Below are 16,608 nucleotides of genomic sequence, written 5' to 3' on the forward strand. Positions count from 1 at the left end.
GGAGCAGATATCATGGAGTCTGCAACCGAAGAATATTTTTAGTAGACCACCCCATCAGTAGTAGTAGTCCACCATGTAAATATAGTAGTCCGAGCACTTTTGCGATAGTTAGATCGATTGTATGCCCTTGTTTGTTTGATTGAATGAAGTGAATTGTTTGCTTTTGCCTCATGTGCATATGGGTAGTGTTTTCTCTTTAGACCCTCTCTACTCTTAAATCTCATCTTTTCTAAACCCTCAGATGCCTCCAAGATGTGACCCCGGATTTACCTTCCCACCGGAGCTCACTCAGTTGATCCAGCAGCAGAACACATTGATGCAGTTGCTAGTCCAGAATTAGAATCAGGGGAACAACAACAACAACCCACCACCACCACCACCACCACGTGTTGATCACTTAGCCTGTTTTCTTAGGCTGAATCCACCGGTGTTTTCCAGTAGCACCGAGCCGATAGTAGCAGATGATTGGCTCCGCAAGACAGCAAGGGAGTTGACCACGGCAGGATGCACAGATGCAGAAAAGGTGAAGTTTGCCGCACATCAACTTGAAGGACCCGCAGCATCATGGTGGGAGAATTTCATAGCCACTTTCCCTATCGACACTGTCACATGGGACCAGTTCCAGCAGGCTTTCCGTACTGCCCATGTTTCAGCAGGAGCTATGGCCATGAAGAAGCGAGAGTTTCGCAACTTGCGCTAAGGAGGAAGGACAGTTGGCCAGTATGTGGAGGACTTTAGTAAGTTAGCACGTTATGCCCCAGATGACGTTGCTACGGATGCAACTAAGAAGGAGAAGTTTCTGGAAGGACTGAATGATGAGTTGAGCATGCAGTTGATGGTAGCGACATTCAACAACTACCAGGAGTTGGTAGATCGTGCTCTCATGATTGAAGGGAAGCAGCAGGAGATTGAGAATCGCAAGAGGAAGTATGGACATTTTCAGCATACCCATGGAGGAGGTAGCTCGCACAATCACAATGGCACCAAGAATGGTAATGGGAATGGAGGAAGCAACGGCTAGAACCGCACCAACCCATCGACCCCAGCCAAGAAAGACCTGAGCCAAGTCACTTTCTTTAAGTGCCAGAAGACCGGACATTATGCCAATGAATGTCCTGAATCCCAGAATGGTAATGGCAATGGAAGCTCTGGGAAGAAGCTGAACCCTTTCAACAGGGGACAGGTGAACCACGTTAATGTGGAGGAGGTTGAAGAGCAGCCGGATGCCGCAATTGGTAAGTTTTTGGTTAAGTCATTTACTGCACTTGTTCTTTTTGATACTGGTGCATCGCATTTATACATATCAAGGGGATTTGTGGATAAGTATAAACTACCAACCCAAGCCCTTAGATCACCCATGTTAGCAACCTCGCCCGGAGCAGAGTATATGGCTAGTCTATGGTGTGATCGGTTACCATTAAGGATTGGTAACTACGTATTTCCCTCAAACCTAATAGTATTGGAATCTCAAGGATTGGATGTGATATTAGGCATGGATTGGTTATCAAAGTATGAAGGAAATATTGAATGTGCCAGTAAGTCAATTTTGCTTACCATGCCAGAAGGGAGAAGGATCAAGTATGTATCCAGGCATGTGCCGAAAAGGACTCAAGTAAATTGTTTAACAGGAGTTGTGCAGGAGGAAGTACCAGTGGTGAAAGATTTCCCTGATGTATTTCCAGAAGAGTTGCTAGGCATGCCACCGGATAGAGATATTGAGTTTTTGATTGAGCTTTTGCCAGGCACAGGGCCAATATCTAAGAGACCATATAGGATGCCCGCAAAGGATTTGGTGGAGATTAAGAAGCAGATTAAGGAGTTACTGGATAAGGGATATATTCGCCCAAGTTCTTCACCTTGGGGATCGCCAGTACTTCTAGTGGAGAAGAAGGATGGATCATTAAGGATGGTTGTTGATTATCGAGGATTGAATGAATTAACCATCAAGAACAAGTACCCACTACCGATGATCAATGATCTGTTTGATCGATTGCATGGAGCTAAGGTATTTTCCAAGATCGATCTGCGATCAGGATACCACCAGTTGAAGATTCGAGAACAAGATATACCTAAGACGGCTTTTACCACCAGGTATGGGATGCACGAGTATACCGTTATGTCATTTGGTCTGACTAACACACCTGCATATTTTATGAACATGATGAACAAACTGTTTATGGAGTTTTTGGATAAGTTCGTCGTAGTGTTCATTGATGATATCCTGGTTTACTCGAAGAATGAAGAGGAGCATAAGGAGCATTTGCATTTGGTTCTTGGAAAGCTCAGAGAACATCAATTATATGCCAAGTTTAGCAAATGTGAGTTTTGGTTGAAGGAAGTTGGATTTCTCGGACACGTTATATCCGGAGAAGGTATAGCAGTAGATCCCACTAAGGTTGACACCGTGACAAATTGAGAAGCACCAACAACAGTTGGAGAGATCCGGAGTTTTCTTGGACTTGCAGGATACTACCAGAGGTTTATTGAAAATTTCTCGAAGATTGCAAAGCCTATGACGGAGTTGTTGAAAAAGGATACCAAGTTCATATGGACTGAGGAATGTGAGGCTAGTTTCCAGGAGTTGAAGAAACGTTTGGTCACCTCACCAGTGTTGATTTTGCCAGATCAGACCAAGGATTATGAGGTGTATTGCGACGCTTCACGTCGAGAACTTGGAGCAGTGCTTACGTAGGAAGGAAGAGTTGTCTCATATGCCTCACGATAGCTCAAGCCTCATGAGTTGAATTATGCTACGCATGATTTGGAGTTAGCAGCCGTAGTGCATGCGTTGAAGACTTGGAGACATTTTCTCATTGGAAACCATTGTGAGGTGTACACGGATCACAAGAGTTTGAAGTATAGTATATTTTCACACAGAAGGAGTTGAATCTCAGGCAAAGGAGATGGTTGGAACTCATCAAGGATAATGATATGAGATTGCATTATCACCCCGGAAAGGCTAACGCAGTAGCCGATGCGCTGAGTTGTAAAAGCCATGTCAACACACTAATGACGGGAGATTTACCAAGGGAGTTAGCAGAAAACCTTTGTGAGCTATGTTTGGAAATAGTACCAAGAGGCTATGTAGCAGCATTGGAGATTCAGTCTACTTTGATGGATAAGATCAGAGACGCCCAGAAGACTGACAAGGAGATTTCTTCTATTAAGGAGAAAATTAGCAAAGGAAAAGCTAAGGGATTTCGTGAAGATGAGCACGATACCTTATGGTTTGAAGACCGTGTTTATGTGCCTAATGATTCGGAGATCAGGAAGTTAATTCTGCAAGAGGCCCATGATTCACCATATTCGATTCACCCAGGAAATACCAAGATGTATCTGGATTTGAAGGATGTTTTCTGGTGGACCGGAATGAAGAAGGATATTGCGGAGTATGTAGCAGTTTGTGATGTATGTCAGAGAGTAAAGGCAGAGCATCAGAAGCCAGCAGGATTGCTACAGCCATTGCCGATACCCGAATGGAAGTGGGATAAGTTAGGTATGGATTTCATTATGGGTTTACCTAGAACTCGTTCAGGCTATGAATCGATTTGGGTTGTAGTCGATCGTTTGACAAAGGTAGCTCATTTCATCCCAGTGAAGACTACCTATACCAGTGCAAAGTTGGCAAAGATATACATGACCAGAATCGTATGTCTGCATGGAGTTCCAAGGAGCATTGTGTCAGATAGAGGAACCCAGTTTACCTCAAAGTTCTAGAATCAGTTGCACGAAAGTTTGGGTACCAGACTGGAGTTTAGTACAACTTTCCATCCGCAGACAAGTGGACAGACCAAGAGAGTCAACCAGATTTTGGAGGATATGCTGAGAGCGTGTGCACTAGATTATGGATCTAGTTGGGACGAGAATTTTCCATATGCAGAGTTCTCTTACAACAACAGTTATCAATCCAGTTTGAAGATGGCCCCTTTCGAAGCCTTGTACGGAAGGAGGTCCAGGACCCCATTGTCGTGGGATGAAGTTGGAGACCGCCAATTGTTTGGACCGGATCTGATTAAGGAGTCTGAACAGAAAGTAAAATTGATTTCGCGATAGGCTCAAGGTAGCCCAGTCCAGACAGAAGAGCTATGCAGATTCTAAACGCAAGGAGACAGTTTACGAGTCGGAGACCGAGTTTATCTTCGAGTATCTCCACTTCGAGGAGTTAAGCGCTTTGGAGTTAAGGGAAAGTTAGCGCCACGTTTTGTAGGCCCATACAAAGTTTTGGAGCGTATGGGAGAAGTAGCCTATAAGTTGGAATTGCCCGAAGGATTGTCAGGAGTTCACGACGTGTTCCATGTTTCCCAGTTGAAGAAGTGCCACGCAGAAATGGCTGATATACCGCTAAGAGATACAGTGCCACTGGAAGCCATTCAGTTGCACAGTGATTTGACCTATGAGGAGAAACCAGTTAAGATTCTAGAGTATGCCAGTCGAGTCACCCACAACAAGGTTATCAAGTTTTGCAAAGTTCAGTGGAGTCACCACACGGAGGATGAAGCCACCTGGGAGCGAGAGGAAGATTTGCTGAAGGACCACCCTCACCTATTTTCTAGCCAACCCGAATCTCAAGGGAGAGATTCATCTTAAGGGGGGGTAGGTTTGTAACATCCCAAATTTTCAATTTGGAATGTTATACACTAGATCATCATTGCATAGCATATTTTACTGCATTTTGGTTGATCCTAGAAAATTCTACGCAACTCAAGGACCCTCAGAGAGAGCTGGGGATTTCGTTATTTTCACATTTGAGTTTTCTCAAATTTTGAAAATAGGATCATTTGATTTCATTTATTTTATCTTCAATTATTTCTATTACAAAAATATGAGAGAGGGAATAAAATGACTTTCCCAAAATAAAGAAATATTGAGGATTTAATAAAAAATTCAAATAAGATTTTATTTTGTTTTTTCTGCTATTTTATTTGAATTTAGGAAAAATGTGCGTTTTTAAAAATTGTATTTAGGCCCCAAATAAATGTTCATCCTGTGCGGCTTAATTTTAGAAGCCGGGGAAAATTTATTTCGGGATTTTTGGTGTCCGTTTAGTACTCCTTTTGTTTTTTTACTGAGCGTAATTATTTTAAAAAAAAGTCCGAATCGACTCTGGGCCGTAACCGGCCAGGACTCCGCCTGGCCGGGCCTTTAAATAGTGCCGCCCGAGGCCCGACAGCCCAGCCGCACCCCGCCCCAAACCCTAACCCTAGAGCGCCGCCGCCGCCCCGCCGCCGCCACGCCACCTGGCCGCGCCGCCCCGCCGCCGGACCGCCGTCGCGCCGCCTCGCTGGACCGCCAGATCCGTCGCCGCCGGAGGTAGATCTCGCCGCCGGTTTTTTAGAAAACCAATCGGTTTTCCGTCGGTTTCGTTTGGTTTTTTTAGTTTCGTTTTTTTAAATAGATTGGTTTTTCCGGTTTATTTATTTAGCGAGCGTTCGCCCGTTCGTTCGTTTTAACGAACGCGTTCTTCGTTTAGGTCCAGGTAACGAACGTTCGTTCATTAATCTGTTTGTCGTTTTGCTTTTTCTCGGATTTAATCCATGATTTTTCTGATGGCGATTCCTGATCCGTTTTTGTTCTAGTATAACTTTTCGCTCGTTTATCAGAATCAGGCGATTCAAGCGCCTGGAGTTTCGTCTCGAAACCCTCTTTCTGTTTAACCAACTCAAACAAGTTTTTGCCACTGTAAAAATTGCCCTAGATCCAGAATAGTAAACGAAGCTTGTTTCTTTTGCCGTTTGTCTTTCGTTGCTTCGTTCGATTTGATTCTTTTTGCCAACCGGAGTTCTTAAGTTGAACTTTCTGGTTATATCTCTTATTTGAGTTTTCCCTATGCATTAATTGAGTACTTATTTTATGCTTGTTTGTTTGCAATAGAGTACCCGGAGTGTGCCGCTTGCTACTTCGAATCGCTAGGTTTTGCGGATCATCAGCAAGGCAAGTAACACTTTGATCATACCTCCTACTACCCAGTTTTATTGCATTAGATCAATCCCCACACATTGCATGGTTAGGAACTAATTAAATTGTGGGTTTGGGAACTAGTTGAGGTAGTACATATTACCTGTTATTAGCAAACCTTTGGGAGTTACTTCTACGTTTGCTTATTATGCCATGCTATGCTAGTAGACGTGGATTGGGTGAGTGTATCCATGACAGATGTGAGATTGTTAAATTAATGGTTTATCTAAGGTGGCAACTTAAATACACATCTGGGTGGATTGAGGCACCTGGGTATTCCAGCGATTGCCTGTTTTCTTTTGGACCGCCACCTAGGCTCAAAGGGATCATGAGATTATTCATGCTAGAAACTTCCGTGTGCAGCCACAAGCTACTATGGGCTCTAGCATAGTTGACTAAGTCGTGCGAACTCTTACAATGGTAGACTAGCAGATGTAGGGGATGTAGGTTGGTACGGTCTACCCGTTCGTAAGGTGCTAGCGCTTCTGAAAGACTATGTCTTGGTCATCCGTTTCTCAAACACCTTGTAGTGCGAGAAATCCAACGGAGGAGATCGAGTCTTGTGGGGAAAAGTGCACAAACCTCTGCAGAGTGTATAAACTAATCATGGTTAGCCGTGTCCCCGGTTATGGACATCTTGAGTATTTAGTACTTGGATTATCATGTGAATCTCATCATGTTACTCTAAAATTAATTTGTCGGGTTTTGTTTAATGATGATGCTTAATTGGGATTGAGAATGCTGTCAACCATTCTCAATGTTTAACAACTACCATGATAGTTAAATAAAATTTATTCCTTTGCAGTAGGGAAAAATTGGCTTTACGCAAAAACTGTAACCATAGAGCTTTTCCACCAGCCAAATATGCATATAGTATAGCCTATTTCATTCCATTACTCTCTTTGTGTTACATTGCCAGCATATTCCATGTGCTGACCCGTTTCGGGCTGCAACGTTAATGTTGCATACTTTTCAGACGATGATTAAGGTGCTTTTAGGTCGTGGTTCTATACTCAGTGATGCTGTTGGAGTTGATGGACTCACTTATCTTCCAACCCTTCCGCTGTTATCGTTATTAGATGGCCTTAAGCCATATTTATTGTAATAAGCTCTCTCTTGAGACACTCGTTGTAATAAGTGTGTGATTGCTATTCTGTTATAAATCCTTCAAGTACTGTGGGTGTCAGCATTACTGATCCAGGGATGACACCTGAGCACGGAGATTGGACCGTTTGAGGTCTTGGTCGCTACACCTCGTCTCCCCTTTCGTCAGAATGCTAGTCACCACTGTCGCCTCCACTAGCCTCTCCCTCCTCCTGCTGCTCTCCATTGGGCATCGAATACATCTCAGTATAGATCTGCAAGACATAGGGTCGAGTGTATATCAATCAGTTTCGAGAACAAACACATATCAGAGCAAAATACACTCGGAAGGAAAGAATTAGACCTTGTCGGGTTCGGTGGTGTTGCCGAGTGGAGGAACCCTTCTAGACCCCATGGGGTTGTCTTTGTTGCCAGTAATACCTTGCAGCCACTGCGCCACCGTTCCCTCATCGACTTCCTCTGGGTGGATCTGAGTGGTGTCTTCAGCACCCGAGTACATCCACATTGGATGATCACGGGCTTGGAGTGGCTGGATGTGTCGACTGAGAAACACTTCTAACAAGTCCATGCCAGTCACACCGTCATGGACAAGTTGGACTACTCGCTCAACCAACATATTCACCTCCGCTTTCTCAGCCGGAGTCACTCTCAAGGGAGAAGGCTTCTCAACTCGTTCTATGCAAAACGGGGGAAGGCCAGTTGACTGACCCGGGGTCAGTTGGTCCTTACAATAGAACCAGGTCGACTGCCACCCCCTGACTGACTCGGGAAGAATCATAGCAGGGAAAGTGCTTTTATTTCTCATTTGGATCCCCAGACCTCCACACATCTGGATCACACATGTCCTCTCATCACTTGGATTGGCCTTTTTTACCGACTGAGAACGGCAGGTGAAAATGTGTTTGAAGAGGCCCCAGTGTGGTCGACAACCCGGAAAGTTTTCACACATGGACACGTATGCGGCAAGGTATGTGATGGTATTGGGAGAAAAGTGATGAAGTTGGGCTCCAAATAAGTTCAGAAAACCCCGAAAGAAAGGATGGGGAGGCAAAGAGAAACCGAAGTCGACATGGGTCGCAAGAAGGACACACTCACCCTCTTGCGGTCGCGGCTCGGTCTCGTCCTCCGGAAGCCGCCAAGATTTGTGGGGAATCAGTCCCCCTTCTACTAGATCCTCCATATCCTCTCGCTGGATCGTCGACCGGATCCAGTTGCCCTGGATCCAGCAGGGCGGCAGGCCGGTTCTCGATGACGATCCCGCCCGGCTCGTCTTCTTCCCCTTCGCCATCGCCTTCTTCACGCGTTCCAGAGCCGCCGTCTTGTCCTTCCCCATTGCGGCGGGTTGAGCTCGGACTGGATGGCGGCATCGAGGACAAAAGCATATGTAGTGGAGAAGCGGAGGAAGAAGGGGGAAATGGGGCACACAGTGCAAAGGCCCCGGCCCGAACGCCTTATATGGGCTGGCTTCCTGAGTGGCTGACTTGTGGGTCCAAGCGATCCTGTCAAATCCCGCAACAGCCGCGCACGCAGTACGTGGTGAAAAAGGTGGCGCGGGGATCGAGGCGCCCCTGCCTAATCCGCTTCGATTATCACGACCCTCTCCGCCCCGCGCACTTCCCCAAATTTCGAATCCCACGAGATTCGGAGACGACAGAACAATCAATCATACCGAAGATTTTATGCAGCATCAGTAGTCGAAGCTTACCAGCAAAATTCACTCGACAACTTCTGAATGGCTCAAGGCGACTGAAAATGAAGTCAAAGTTGTTGCATGGTTCGCCAGACCAAGTAAAATGCTTCCGCAACATGGAAATTGGGTCGGAACCATCTTCAACTCCATCTCCACTTGGACCCAGAACCATTCGGGGGCTAATGACGATGACATGTACCTAGGGTAGGGCAATAGACCTGATCTAAGCACCCCTCCCAAGGACACTGCCCTACAGTCAAATACATTCAAAGGACAACAAATTCTACCGACTGAAGTCACCTCAAGATACAACTCACTCGACCATGGTTCCACTCGGATAACCCAATTCTAGTCGACTGCTACCTATTGAGCACTGCGTTGGTTTTCCCTTGAAGAGGAAAGGGTGATGCAACAAAGTAGCGTAAGTATTTCCCTCAGTTTTTGAGAACCAAGGTATCAATCCAGTAGGAGACTACACGCAAGTCCCTCGTACCTACACAAACAAATAAGAACCTCACAACCAACGCGATAAAGGGGTTGTCAAGCCCTTCACGGTCACTTACGAGAGTGAGATTTGATAGAGATAATAATAATAAGATAAATTTTTTTGGTATTTTTATGATATAGATTAAAAGTAAAGATTGCAAAGTAAAATAGATTGGAAACTTATATGATAAAAGATAGACCCGGGGATCATAGGTTTCACTAGTGGCTTCTCTCAAGATAGCATAAGTATTACGGTGGGTGAACAAATTACTGTCGAGCATTTGATAGAAAAGTGCATAATTATGAGAATATCTAGGGATGATCATGTATATAGGCATCATGTCCGCGACAAGTAGACCGAAACGATTCTTCATCTACTACTATTACTCCACACATCGACCGCTATCCAGCATGCATCTAGAGTATTAAGTTCATAAGAACAGAGTAACGCATTAGGCAAGATGAAATGATGTAGAGGGATAAACTCAAGCAATATGATATAAATCCCATCTTTTTATCCTCGATGGCAACAATACAATACGTGCCTTGCTGCCCCTGTTGTCACTGGGAAAGGACACCGCAAGATTGAACCCAAAGCTAAGCACTTCTCCCATTGCAAGAAAGATCAATCTAGTAGGCCAAACAAACTGATAATTCGAAGAGACTTGCAAAGATAACCAATCATACATAAAAGATTTCAGAGAAGAATAAAATATTGTTCATAGATAACCTTGATCATAAACCCACAATTCATCTGATCTCGACAAACACACCGCAAAAAGAGTTACGTCAAATAGATCTCCAAGAAGATCGAGGAGAACATTGTATTGAGATCCAAAGAGAGAGAAGAAGCCATCTAGCTAATAACTATGAACCCGAAGGTCTGTAGTAAACTACTCACACATCATCGGAGAGGCTATGGTGTTGATGTAGAAGCCCTCCATGATCGATTCCCCCTCCGGCGGAGCTCCGGAAAAGGCCCCAAGATGGGACCTCTTGGGTACAGAAGGTTGCGGCGATGGAAATAGGGTTTTGTGGTGCTCCTGACTGTTTTTGGGGTATATGGACATATATAGGAGGAAGTAGGTCGATGGAGCTACAAGGGGCCCGCAAGGGTGGGGGCGTGCCCAGGGGGCAGGCGCGCCTCCCTGCCTCGTGGCCTCCTCGTTGATTTCTTGACGTCTACTCCAAGTCCCCTGGATCACGTTTGTTCCAAAAATAACTCTCCCAAAGGTTTCATTCCTTTTGGATTCCGTTTGATATTCCTTTTCTGCGAAACACTGAAATAGGCAAAAAACAACAATTTGCATTGGGCCTTGGGTTAGTAGGTTAGTCCCAAAAATAATATAAAAGTGTATAAATAAGCTCATTAACATCCAAAACAAATAATATAATAGCATGGAACAATAAAAAATTATAGATACATTGGAGACGTATCATCGACTAAGGTATAATCACTCGACCACATCAGAAACCACTCGGAGTACAGAAGATCTAAAGCCACTCAGGATGGCAACGGTCAGGCGTTCACTCCGTAGCGTTAATGATCATTTATATGGCTTTAATGCTGACATTACCAGTAACGTCTCACCTTTATGTAGATTGAACTCCTTGTAACGTGGGCTGGCTGGGGTCCTGGCGCACTCTATATAAGCCACCCCCTCCACTGAGACAGGGGTTGGCACCCCCTATAACTTCACGCATAATCCAATCGACCAGCCCTCGGGCACCGAGACGTAGGGCTGTTACTTCCTCTGAGAAGGGCCTAAACTCGTAAATCTTGCGTGCACAACTTCACCGTAGCTAGGATCTTGCCTTCTCATACCTACCCCACATTCTACTGTCAGACTTAGAACCACGACAACCATTTCTTCCTCATAGTTCGTAGGTTCGTCATGGTCAAGTAACATGACCTCCAGAACAGGATTACCATACCACTCTGGTGCGGATTGTACTCTGGTTGACCTACGAGGTTTAGTAGTAACTTGATCAGAAGTTTCATGATCATCATCATTAGCTTCCTCACTAATTGGTGTAGGAATCACTGGAATTGATTTCTGTGATGAACCACTTCCCTATAAGGGAGCAGACACAATTGCCTCATCAAGTTCTACTTTCCTCCCACTCACTTCTTTCGAGAGAAACTCCTTCTCTAGAAAGGATCCATTCTTAGCAACGAATATTTTGCCTTTGGATCTGTGATAGAAGGTGTACCCAATAGTCTCCTTTGGGTATCCTATGAAGATACATTTCTCCGATTTTGGTTCGAGCTTATCAGGTTGAAGCTTTTTCACATAAGCATCACAACCCCAAACTTTAAGAAACGACAACTTGGGTTTCTTGCCAGACCACAGTTCATATGGTGTCGTCTCAACGGATTTAGATGGTGCCCTATTTAACATGAATGCAACCGTCTCTAAAGCATAACCCCAAAACGATAGCAGTAAATCAATAAGAGACATCATAGATCGCACCATATCTAATAAAGTATGATTACGACGTTCGGTCACACCATTATGCTGTGGTGTTGGCTCAACACTCATCAGACCGCATACATCAGTATGTATTATTTCCAACAAGTCAGTTGCTCGCTCCATTGTTTCGGAGAACGGAGTCTTAGTCATCTTGCCCATGAGGCATGGTTTGCAAGCATCAAGTGATTCATATTCAAGTGATTCCAAAAGCCCATCAATATGGAGTTTCTTCATGCGCTTTATACCAATATGACCTAAACGGCAGTGCCACAAATAAGTTGCACTATCATTATTAACCTTGCATCTTTTGGCTTCAATATTATGAATATGTGTATCACTACAATCGAGATTCAACTAGAATAGACCACTCATCAAGGGTGCATGACCATAAAAGGTATTACTCATATAAATAGAACAACCATTATTCTCTGATTTAAATGAATAACCGTCTCGCATCAAACAAGATCCAGATATAATGTTCATGCTCAACGCTGGCACCAAATAACAATTATTTAGGTCTAAAACTAATCCCGACGATAGATGTAGAGGTAGCGTACCAATGGCGATCACACCGACTCTGGAACCATTTCCCACGCGCATCGTCACCTCGTCCTTTGCCAATCTTCGTTTAATCTGTGGCCCCTGTTTCGAGTTGCAAATATGAGCAACAGAACCAATATCAAATACCCAGGTGCTACTATGAGCATTAGTAAGGTACACATCAATAACATGTATATCAAATATACCTTTCACTTTTCCATCCTTCTTATCCGCCAAATACTTGGGGAAGTTCCGCTTCCAGTGACCAATCCCTTTGCAGTAGAAGCACTCAGTCTCAGGCTTAGGTCCAGACTTGGGCTTCTTCACCTGAGCAGCAACTTGCTTGCCATTCTTCTTGAAGTTCCCCTTCTTCTCTTTGCCCTTTTTCTTGAAACTAGTGGTCTTGTTAACCATCAACACCTAATGCTCCTTCTTGATTTCTACCTCCACAGCCTTTAGCATTGCGAAGAGCTCAGGAATTGTCTTATCCATCCCTTGCATATTATAGTTCATCACGAAACTTTTGTAGCTTGGTGGCAGTGATTGAAGAACTCTGTCAATGACACTATCATCAGGAAGATTAACTCCCAGTTGAGTCAAGTGGTTGTGGTACCCAGACATTCTGAGTATATGTTCACTGACAGAACTATTCTCCTCCATATTGCAGCTGTAGAACTTATTGGAGACTTCATATCTCTCAATCCAGGCATTTGCTTGAAATATTAACTTCAACTCCTGGAACATCTCATATGCTCCATGACGTTCAAAACGTCGTTGAAGTCCCGATTCTAAGCCGTAAAACATGGCGCACTGAACTATTGAGTAGTCATTAGCTTTGCTCTACCAAACATTCATAACGTCTGGAGTTGCTCCTGCAGCGGATCTTGCAGCTAGCGGTGCTTCCAGGACGTAATTCTTCTGTGCAGCAATGAGGATAATCCTCAAGTTACGGACCCAGTCCGTGTAGTTGCTACCATCATCTTTCAACTTAGCTTTCTCTAGGAACGCATTAAAATTCAAAGGAACGGTAGCACGGCTCATTGATCTACAACAACATAGACATGCAAAATACTATCAAGTACTAAGTTCATGGTAAATTAAAGTTCACTTAATCATATTACTTAAGAACTCCCACTTAGATATACATCCCTCTAGTCATCTAAATGATCACGTGATCCATATCAACTAAACCATGTCCGATCATCATGTGAGATGGAGTAGTTTTCAATGGTGAACATCACTATGTTGATCATATCTACTATATGATTCATGCCGACCTTTCGGCCTCAGTGTTCCGAGGCCATATCTGCATATGCTAGGCTCGTCAAGTTTAACCCGAGTATTCTGCATATGCAAAACTGGCTTGCACCCGTTGTATGTGAACGTAGAGCTTATCACACCCGATCATCACGTGGTGTCTCGGCATGACAAACTGTAGCAATGGTGCATACTCAGGGAGAACACCTATACCTTGAAATGTAGTGAGAGATCATCTTATAATGCTACCGTCGTACTAAGCAAAATAAGATGCATAAAGGATAAACATCACATGCAATCATAATAAGTGATATGATATGGCCATGATTATCTTGTGCCTTTGATCTCCATCTCCAAAGCACCGTCATGATCACCATCGTCACCGGCTTGACATCTTGATCTCCATCGTAGCATCGTTGTCTTCTCGCCAACTATTGCTTCTAAGACTATCGCTACCGCTTAGTGATAAAGTAAAGCAATTACATGGCGATTGCATTTCATACAATAAAGTGACAACCAGAAGGCTTCTGCCAGTTGCCGATAACTTTTACAAAACATGATCATCTCATACAACAATTTATATATCATCATGTCTTGACCATATCACATCACAACAAGCCCTGCAAAAACAAGTTAGATGTCCTCTACTTTGTTGTTGCAAGTTTTACATGGCTGCTACAGGCTTCTAGCAAGAACCGTTCTTACCTACGCATCAAAACCACAACAATTTTTTGTCAAGTGTGTTGTTTTAACCTTTAACAAGGACGAGCATAGTCAAACTCAATTCAACTAAAGTTGGAGAAACAGACACCCGCCAGCCACTTGTGTGCGAAGCACGTCGGTAGAACTAGTCTCATGAACGCGGTCATGTAATGTCGATCCGGGCCGCTTCATCCAACAATACCGCTGAATCAAAGTAAGACATTGCTGTTAAGCAGTATGACTATTATCGCCCAAAACTCTTTGTGTTCTACTCATACATATAACATCTATGCATAGACCTAGCTCTGATACCACTGTTGGTGAACATAGTTGAGGGAGTCCTGGATTAGGGGGTCTCCAGACAGCCGGACTATGTCCTTTGGCCGGACTATTGGACTATGAAGATACAAGATTGAAGACTTCGTCTTGTGTCTGGATGGGACTCTACTTGGCGTGGAAGGCAAGCTTAGGCAATACGGATATGTATATCTCCTCCTTTGTAACCGACCTTGTGTAACCCTAGCCCTTTCCGGTGTCTATATAAACCGGAGGGTTTTAGTCCGTAGGACAACAACAATCATACCATAGGCTAGCTTCTAGGGTTTAGCCTCTCCGATCTCGTGGTAGATCAACTCTTGTAATACCCATATCATCAAGAATAAATCAAGAATGACGTAGGGTTTTACCTCCATCAAGAGGGCCCGAACCTGGGTAAAACATCGTGTTCCCTGCCTCCTGTTACCATCCGCCTTAGACGCACAGTTCGGGACCCCCTACCTGAGATCCGCCAATTTTGACACCGACATTGGTGCTTTCATTGAGAGTTCCTCTGTGTCGTCGCCGTTAGGCTTGATGGCTCCTACAATCATCGATAGCGATGCAGCCCAGGGTGAGACTTTTCTCCCCGGACAGATCTTTGTGTTCGGCGGCTTTGCGCTGCGGGCCAACTCGCTTGGCCATCTGGAGCAGATCGAAAGTTACGCCCCTGGCCACCAGGTCAGGTTTGGAAGATTAAACTACACGGCCGATATCCGTGGAGACTTCATTTTCGACAGATTCGAGCCTCTGCCTTGTGTGCCACGCGGTCACGATGAGTACGATTTAGCTCTACCATCAGACAGTGTTCAAGAGATCACACCGGCAGCCGCTCCGACCCCCAATTCAGAGCCAGTTGCGCCGTCCATGGACGGGTGGATGGACCCCACCACGGAGGCCTTACCCTTAGCGGCGATCGAGCCAAACATCGACCTTACCCTGCACGAGAGCCGTGTTGTCAAACTGCCGGATCCTTCTCCGGCCATGGACTCCGAACCGCCTATGCCCGTTCCTAGTGAATCCGATTGCATGCTGATCATGGAGTTTACCTCCGCGGATATTTTTTAGCACTCGCCCTTCGGCGACATACTGAACTCATTAAGGTCTCTCTCCTTGTCAGGAGGATCCTAGCCGAACTATGTCCGGCAGGACTGGCATACGGACGACAAAGAAATTCGCGGCCCACCCACCACCCACTTAGTAGCCATTGTCGATGAATTAACCGACATGCTCCACTTCGACTCCGAAGACATCGACGGTATGGACGATGATGCGGGAGACAAAGAAGAACCACTGCCCACAGGGCACTGGACAGCCACCTCATCATACGATATATACATGGTGGACATACCCAAAGAAGGCAATGGCGACGAGACAGCGGAGGATGACCCCTCCAAGAAGCAACCCAAGCGCCAATGTCAGCGGCGCCGCTCTAAGTCCCGCCAAAGCAAAAGTGGTGATACCAGCATAGGAGATAATAACACTTCGGATAGTGCCGAAGACAACAACAATCCCCTCCATCAAGATTTAGAGCAGGAGGATGGAGGAGCCAGCCCTCCCGAGAGAGCGGCAGATGGAGAGGCGGAGGATGATAATTACATGCCCCCCTCCGAAGACGAGGCAAGCCTCGGCGATGACGAATTCGCCGTGCCAGAGGATCCCATCGAACAAGAGCGCTTCAAGCGCCGGCTTATGGCCACGGCAAATAGCCTTAAGAAAAAGCAGCAGCAGTTGCAAGCTGATCAAGATCTGCTAGCTGACAGATGGACCGAAGTCCTCGCGGCCGAGGAATATAAACTCGAACGCCCCTCCAAGAGTTACCCAAAATGCAAGTTGCTACCCCGACTGGAGGAAGAAGCGTATGACATGGCTGATCGGCCACCTCGTGGCCGCGATAGAGAGGCATTCCAGCCAAAAACTCAGCCTGCACCCCGATGCCATAAAAAGGCATGGGGAAATACGCCAAACCTGCGAGACGTATTGGAGGACAAAGCAAAACATGCAAGATCGATCTACGGATCACGAGGGCGCGCCACTATGCAAGACGATAAACATCACGCCGGATACAGTAAAAGTAAATCCGGC

This window comes from Triticum aestivum, chromosome 2A (assembly GCF_018294505.1).
Source record: "Triticum aestivum cultivar Chinese Spring chromosome 2A, IWGSC CS RefSeq v2.1, whole genome shotgun sequence".
NCBI classification, from domain to species: domain Eukaryota; kingdom Viridiplantae; phylum Streptophyta; class Magnoliopsida; order Poales; family Poaceae; genus Triticum; species Triticum aestivum.